Genomic DNA, 7,822 nt, shown 5'->3' on the forward strand with positions numbered 1-7,822 from the left:
TGAAACTAAAATGCCTATGGTTTCAATACAATGTCCTGGCAAACCATTCTGTCCTCACAATGCAGTGTGTTTTCTGGTTCATGTTTGGTGAAACTAAAATACCTATAGTTTCAATACAATGTCCTGGCAAACCATTCTGTCCTCACAATGCAGTGTGTTTTCTGTTAAACAGTGTGTAACTCTACCTCAAGTCTCTGTCAACTTTCTATTTTGCAGATATAAAGTAAGCACACTCAACCAAAATGACACTACCTGTTCTGAACTTGCTTCTGGGAAGGGTCTTGTCATCTCAGTAACGGTGTCTGCGTTCATCTGTAAAAGAGAGAATGAATGTACATAAATATTAATACCAAATATTTTCACAAGCTAAAAAAGAAAAAAAAAATACTGTGATTTCCTTTGAAACTTGCAGAATCTTAAAGTACTAAGATCCAGATTTTTTTTCCAACATTACTGTTGAAATACAAAATACTGCATTAAAAGGGGCTGTTTGAAAAGTGTTGTTTTATGTCTAACATCTGCTTCAGCATTTTCTGGTACAGAATTTTCAACCATGTAAAGCTTCAATGACCAAGCCTTATTGATGTCACTGACAGCACACTGCATTGAAAGGACAGAGCGGTTTATCAGTACATTATGACGGTTATAGTATCTCACAAAAGTTAGTATACCCAGTAACCATTTTAGTATAGCTTTTCAAGGGACAATACTATAGAAGTTAAACTTGGATATATTTTAGAGTAGTCAATGTTCAACTTGTATAGCAGTATAGATTTACTGTCCTCTGAATATAACTCAACATACAGCCATTATTGTCAAAATAGCTGGCAACAAAAGTGAGTACACCCTAAGTGATAACAGCAGTATGTTGTTTAACCATGCAAAGCCACATGTCCTATTCATCATGTTTATGTTTTTGTCTGTTTGACAGGACCATAAAAACTTGTGTATCTTGTATTAGAGCAGTTAAAATTAGGAGCTTTAAGTACAATTCTCTCATACTGACCACCATTGTTAATTTTGACAGCAAATTTTGATTTAGTTTTAGTCATATATTAGTCATATTTTAGTCATCTGAATTGTTTTTAATTTTAGTCTAGATTTAGTCAACTAAATATCATAAGATTTTAGTCAACTAAATCTAAAGTAGATTTAGTCAGCTAAAATTTAATGGGTTTAATTAAAGTGTAATGCATTTATTAAACATTTCTCTAAAATTACCAAACACATTATGTAGGTTTCATATTAAGGTTTTATCATGATAGACACAGATTTAACTGCTGTGATATGCATTTTATATTAAAATGAAATTAAACCACATATAGGCTAATTATGCATTCTTTATAACAACTGGTTTACCACATTCTTCATTCTTTCAATCAGACATTTAGTTATATAAATAAATTTAGATTAATCTTTATTAGGGCTACTAATGTGATTCAGCCAAGAGCAGTGAGTGATTTTCTGCCTTTCTTTAGATAACTGGGACAAACGGCCTTTGTGTGATACTGCACTAATTAAACAAAGACCCATACAGGCCATTTACAGTAAATATGTAAACACTTCATCAAAATGAAAACTTTTTTTTTTTTTCCTCTTTTGGATTATTTTGTAGGTCCTCTACATCTACTACATCTAATTTTTCTCCATGTTTCTTTAATAAACTTGTTTAATGTGAGTTAGCCATGTAGAGTTGTAAACCTAAAACTGGGGCTAAAAATGGCCCTGGACTTTCTGGCACGGAGCAGCGAACCACACCTGGTCCGCAACACACCACACCATAAACCCACCAGCTCATCATGCACAGAGCAATTTTTACCACTTACTAACATAAAAATATAACACAATGCAGAAATAAAATGCTATTTTTTAAAATGAAATTCTTATCATTAACATTAATGAATGACTGCTATACTTCTTTACATTAGAATTTGTCTTTCCTGGTGTATATGACAATTAGTAGATAATTTAGAAGAATTTGTACACCTCTCTTTTAGAGAGACAGTTTAATATCACTAAAGTTAAATACCTAACTTAATATCAGTCCATATAACACAATGCTCTGCTCTAGAAGACTTGGAGTGCAGAATGTGGGCTATATTTATGGTGCTTTTTTATTGTGCTATTATTTAGAAATCATTCTGATTTGCTGCTCAAGAAACATTTCTGACTGTTCTGAAGTGACAGTAAAGATATTTATACTTAATACAAATAATTTATATTCCAAATAAATGCTGTTAACTTTGTATTCATCAAATAATCCTGAAAAGGTTAAAGTATCACAGTTTCCACAAAAACATTAAACAAATGTTTTTAGTATTGATTATAATAATTAAGAACAATTAGTAATAACTGTCACAAGGAGAGTCAGACTGAGACGTGCGGATCCATTTGCAGCATTTATTAGAATCGTCAACAGGCCAGAATAATCACCAGAAAACAGGAACAACGTAGGTAATCCGGGAAACAGTTCGATAGACAGGGAATGGTCGCAATGGCAGGAAGCAGGAATCGTCAACGGGGTACACAGTCCAGAGTCATACACAGATAATCCAACACAGAGAAAAACGCTTAGAATTACGACCATAGGAACAATAAGACTTCGCAAGGTGGCTGTGTGTGTGAGTGGCTTAAATGCAGACAGTGTGATGAGGTGCAGCTGTGACCAGTAATCAGTAAAGTGAGAGCAGGTGAATGCAGTGATTAGAGCAGTGGCTTGTGGGAAATGAAGTCCATGATGTGTGGTGCAAGAGTTCATAATGACAGGATAGACCAGATACGTGACAGAGCCCCTCCCCAAGGAGCGGCTTCCAGACGCTCTAACCACCTAATACAACCTGGAGGGTGGTGGAGCGGAGGCGGAACAGGGGGAGGGATGGAGGGCCAGGTCCATGTAGGGGTACTGGAACCACGAACTGAGGCTGAGCCGACGGAGGGAGAAGCCATGGCGGAGGAAGGGTTGGCTCCTGCATGGGGCCGACCGACGGAGGTGGAGCCGGTGGAGCCCGAGGCGAAACTGGAGAGTCGATGGTCCTGGGCGACACAGAGGATCCGGAGGGCCAAGGCGGAACCCAAGGCTCTGGCGACCCCGGCGGAGATGGAGGTCCGGAGGTACGCAGCGGAGCCGGAGTGACAGAGGATCGAGGCTGTGCCCACGGGAGGGAGGAGGTCCACAGAGCCGGCAGGACGGAGTGACGAGGCGCAGCCGGAGGAGTAGAGTCCAGAGGCGAAGGTGGGGCGACGACTGACCGGGGCGGAGCCGGAGAGACGATGGAGCCCGGAGGAGCTGGTGGGCCGATGGCCGACAACGGAGACGAGGGAGCACAGAGCCGGGGTGGAGCCGCAGGGTCGGAGGGCCGAGGTGGAGTCCAGGACTTTGAGACTGGAGGTGATGGTGAGGGATCCTTCAGTCTGGACACCGATGGAGACTGGCAGTCCCACGGCAAGTCCTCTGCACCGAAGGTGGGATGTGGGTGAGCAGAGGGACTGTCAGGAGACAGAGGTGGCGGAACTGGAGCAGCAGGGAGGGTGGGTGGGAACAGTCCATGCATGAGCTCCGTGACCAGAACCGGGCAGACAGGAATCTCAGGACGACTGGATGGAACCAGCGGAGTCTCTGGAAGGCAGGGCTGAACCAGCGGAGTCTCTGGAAGGCAGGGCTGAACCAGCGGAGTCTCTGGAAGGCTGGGCGGAACCAGCGGAGTCTCTGGAAGGCTGGGCGGAACCAGCGGAGTCTCTGGAAGGCTGGGCGGAACCAGCGGAGTCTCTGGAAGGCCGGGCGGAACCAGCGGAGGCTCTGGAAGGCCGGGCCGGACCAGCGGAGGCTCTGGAAGGCCGGGCGGAACCAGCGTAGTCTCTGGAAGGCAGGGCTGAACCAGCGTAGTCTCTGGAAGGCAGGGCTGAACCAGCGTAGTCTCTGGAAGGCTGGGCTGAACCAGCGTAGTCTCTGGAAGGCTGGGCGGAACCAGCGGAGTCTCTGGAAGGCTGGGCTGAACCAGCGGAGTCTCTGGAAGGCTGTCTTGAGGAGCGGGCTCTGGACGACGCTCTTGTGAAGCGGGCTCTGGACGACGCTCTTGTGAAGCGGGCTCTGGACGACGCTCTTGTGAAGCGGGCTCTGGACGACGCTCTTGTGAAGCGGGCTCTGGAGAACTGGACGACCCCAGCGGAGATTCAGGAGGGCTGGGCGTCTCCAGCGGAGACTCTGGAAGAGCAGGCTCTGAGCGAGCGGTCACTGGAGGGCGCTCTGGCGGCGCAGTCACTGGAGGGCGCTCCGGCGGCGCAGTCACTGGAGGGCGCTCTGGCGGCGCAGTCACTGGAGGGCGCTCTGGCGGCGCAGTCTCTGATTTGATGGTAGCCATCTTGTGCCATGGCTGTGGAAGGGGGCCCATCTTGAGAGCAGACTCTGGAAGGGCAGCCATTTTGCGAACAGAGTCTAGAAGGGAGGTCATCTTGTCAAGAGACTCTAGAAGGGAGGCCATCTTGCTTACAGACTCATGCGGGTCCATATTGTGATGCTGGAGAATAAAGCTGCTGGATCCTTGTAGTGGCGAGGTCTTCTGTCACAAGGAGAGTCAGACTGAGACGTGCGGATCCATTTGCAGCATTTATTAGAATCGTCAACAGGCCAGAATAATCACCAGAAAACAGGAACAACGTAGGTAATCCGGGAAACAGTTCGATAGACAGGGAATGGTCGCAATGGCAGGAAGCAGGAATCGTCAACGGGGTACACAGTCCAGAGTCATACACAGATAATCCAACACAGAGAAAAACGCTTAGAATTACGACCATAGGAACAATAAGACTTCGCAAGGTGGCTGTGTGTGTGAGTGGCTTAAATGCAGACAGTGTGATGAGGTGCAGCTGTGACCAGTAATCAGTAAAGTGAGAGCAGGTGAATGCAGTGATTAGAGCAGTGGCTTGTGGGAAATGAAGTCCATGATGTGTGGTGCAAGAGTTCATAATGACAGGATAGACCAGATACGTGACAATAACTGAACATAAATTAGTAACTGATAATAATTAGGCAGCAAAACAGCATAATAGAATAACTTCTGAAGTGCTATACTATATTGCCAAAAGTATTTGCTCACCCATCCAAATAATCGGAATCAGGTGTTCCAATCACTTCCATGGCCACAGGTGTATAAAATCAAGCCCCTAGGCATGCAGACTGTTTTTACAAACATTTGTGGAAGAATGGGTCGCTCTCAGGAGCTCAGTGAATTCCAGTGTGGAACTGTGATAGGATGCCACCTGTGCAGTCCAGTCGTGAAATTTCCTCGCTCCTAAATATTCAACAGTCAACTGTCAGCTGTATTATAAGAACGTGGAATCATTTGGGAATGACAGCAACTCAGCCACAAAATGGTAGGCCACGTAAACTGACGGAGCGGGGTCAACGGATGCTGAGGCACATAGTGCGAAGAGGTCGCCAACTTTCTGCAGAGTCAATCGCTACAGACCTCCAAACTTCATGTGGTCTTCAGATTAGCTCAAGAACAGTGCGCAGAGAGCTTCATGGAATGGGTTTCCATGGCCGAAAGTTTGGAGCAAGAATCCAAGAAATACATCACCAAGTGCAATGCAAAGCGTCGGATGCAGTGGTGTAAAGCACACTGCCACTGCACACTGCTACTTTTACTTGTTTATAAAGCACTCAATGGCCTAGGACCTACATACATTGCAAATATGCTCACTGTATACAAACCTAACAGACAACTCCGATCACTAGGATCGAGTCAGTTAGTAATATCAAGGGTTCACACAAAACAAGGGGAATCCGCTTTTAGCTATTATGCCGCCCGCAGTTGGAATCAGCTTCCAGAAGAGATCAGATGTGCTAATACATTTGCCACATTTAAATGCAGACTCAAAACTCACCTGTTTAGTTGTGCATTTATTGAATGAGCACTGTGCTACGTCCGAACAGACTGCATTATTTTATGTATAAACATTTTACTGTGCTAATTAATTTCAAAATCAATTTAAATCATCTTATTACTATTTTAAATTTTTATGATTTTTATGCTTTTTATGTGATGTGATGTGATGTTCTATTGTGATTTTAATTCCTTTTTATGTCTGTGCTACGTCCGAACAGACTGCATTATTTTATGTATAATCATTTTACTGTGCTAATTAATTTTAAAATACTGTGTGATTGCATGGTTGGGCAAGACAGAGTATAGTCTGACTGTCTGATTAGTAATTACTGTTTGATTGCGTAGTAAGGTAAGACAGAGTATAGTCTGACTATCTGTACTGACGTAAGAATACCCTCAGCGAGAGGCTGGGAAGAGCGCTATACAAATCAAAATACTGTGTGATTGCATGATTAGGCAAGACAGAGTATAGTCTGACTGTCTGATCAGTAATTACTGTTTGATTGCGTAGTAAGGTAAGACAGAGTATAGTCTGACTATCTGTACTGACATAAGATGATTTTTATGCTTTTTATGTGATGTGATGTGATGTTCTGTTGTGATTTTAACTCATTTTTATGTACAGCACTTTGAATTACCATTGTGTATGAAATGTGCTATATAAATAAACTTGCCTTGCCTTGCCTTGCCTTGGACTCTAGAGCAGTCGAGAACTGTTCTCTGGAGTGACAAATGGTGCTTCTCCATCTGGCAATCTGATGGACGAGTCTGGGTTTGGCGGTTGCCAGGAGAACGGTACTTGTCTGACTGCATTGTGCCAAGTGTAAAGTTTGGTGGAGAAGGGATTATGGTGTGGGGTTGTTTTTCAGGAGCTGGGCTTGGCCCCTTAGTTCCAGTCCAGTGAAAGGAACTCTGAAAGCTTCAGCATATCAAGACATTATGGACAATTCCATGCTCCAAACTTTGTTTGGAGCTGGCCCCTTCCTCTTCCATGACTGCACCAGTGCACAAAGCAAAGTCCATAAAGACATGGATGACAGAGTCTGGTGTGGATGAACTTGACTGGTCTGCAGAGAGTCCTGACCTCAACCCGATAGAACACCTTTGGGATGAATCAGAGCAGAGACTGAGAGCCAGACCTTCTCGTCCAACATCAGTGTGTGACCCCACAAATGCGCTTCTGGAAGAATGGTCAAAAATTCCCATAAACACACTCCTAAACCTTGTGGACAGCCTTCCCAGAAGAGTTGAAGCTGTTATAGCTGCAAAAGGGTGGACCGACTTCATATTGAACTCTATGGATTATGAATGGGATGTCACTTAAGTTCATATGCGAGTCAAGGTAGGTGAGCAAATACTTTTGGCAATATAGTGTATGTGCCACCGAAGACTGACGTAATGATGCTGAAAATTCAGCTTCAATCACAGAAATAAATTACCTTTTAAAATGTCTATAGTACTTTGTTGTCTTTTACTGTATTTTAATCATATAAATTCAGCATTCTCTCTCTCAAAAAAAAGATAAATTTAAAGTCTTAATTATTTCAAATATTTGCCAGTTTGTATATAAAATAATGCATGTTGTAGGAATCTTGAGCGAACAACGTACAAAACAGAAATGGCCATATTCCAAAGAAACAAAAGGACCCTCTTTCTCAGCCACAAAATTGACACATGACCATCACATGACGATCACCAGACGCTAATTGTATGGACCGCTTTTGTCGAGATCTGCGTCTTACGCATCCTGAGAGGAAAAACGCTCTTTGTCTCAGAGCATCCAAGGCACATGATCCGTCCAGTTGATTCACATGATTTTTCGGATTTCCTGTCCCCCTCCCCTCTGACATTCCGAATCCAATGCAGTGTCTCAATTGAGTACACTGCAGAAACAATCTTTAAGAATCAATCAGCTTATCAACAGTACCATATGTTTT

Source organism: Garra rufa, unplaced genomic scaffold (genome assembly GCF_049309525.1).
Source record: "Garra rufa unplaced genomic scaffold, GarRuf1.0 hap1_unplaced_004, whole genome shotgun sequence".
NCBI classification, from domain to species: domain Eukaryota; kingdom Metazoa; phylum Chordata; class Actinopteri; order Cypriniformes; family Cyprinidae; genus Garra; species Garra rufa.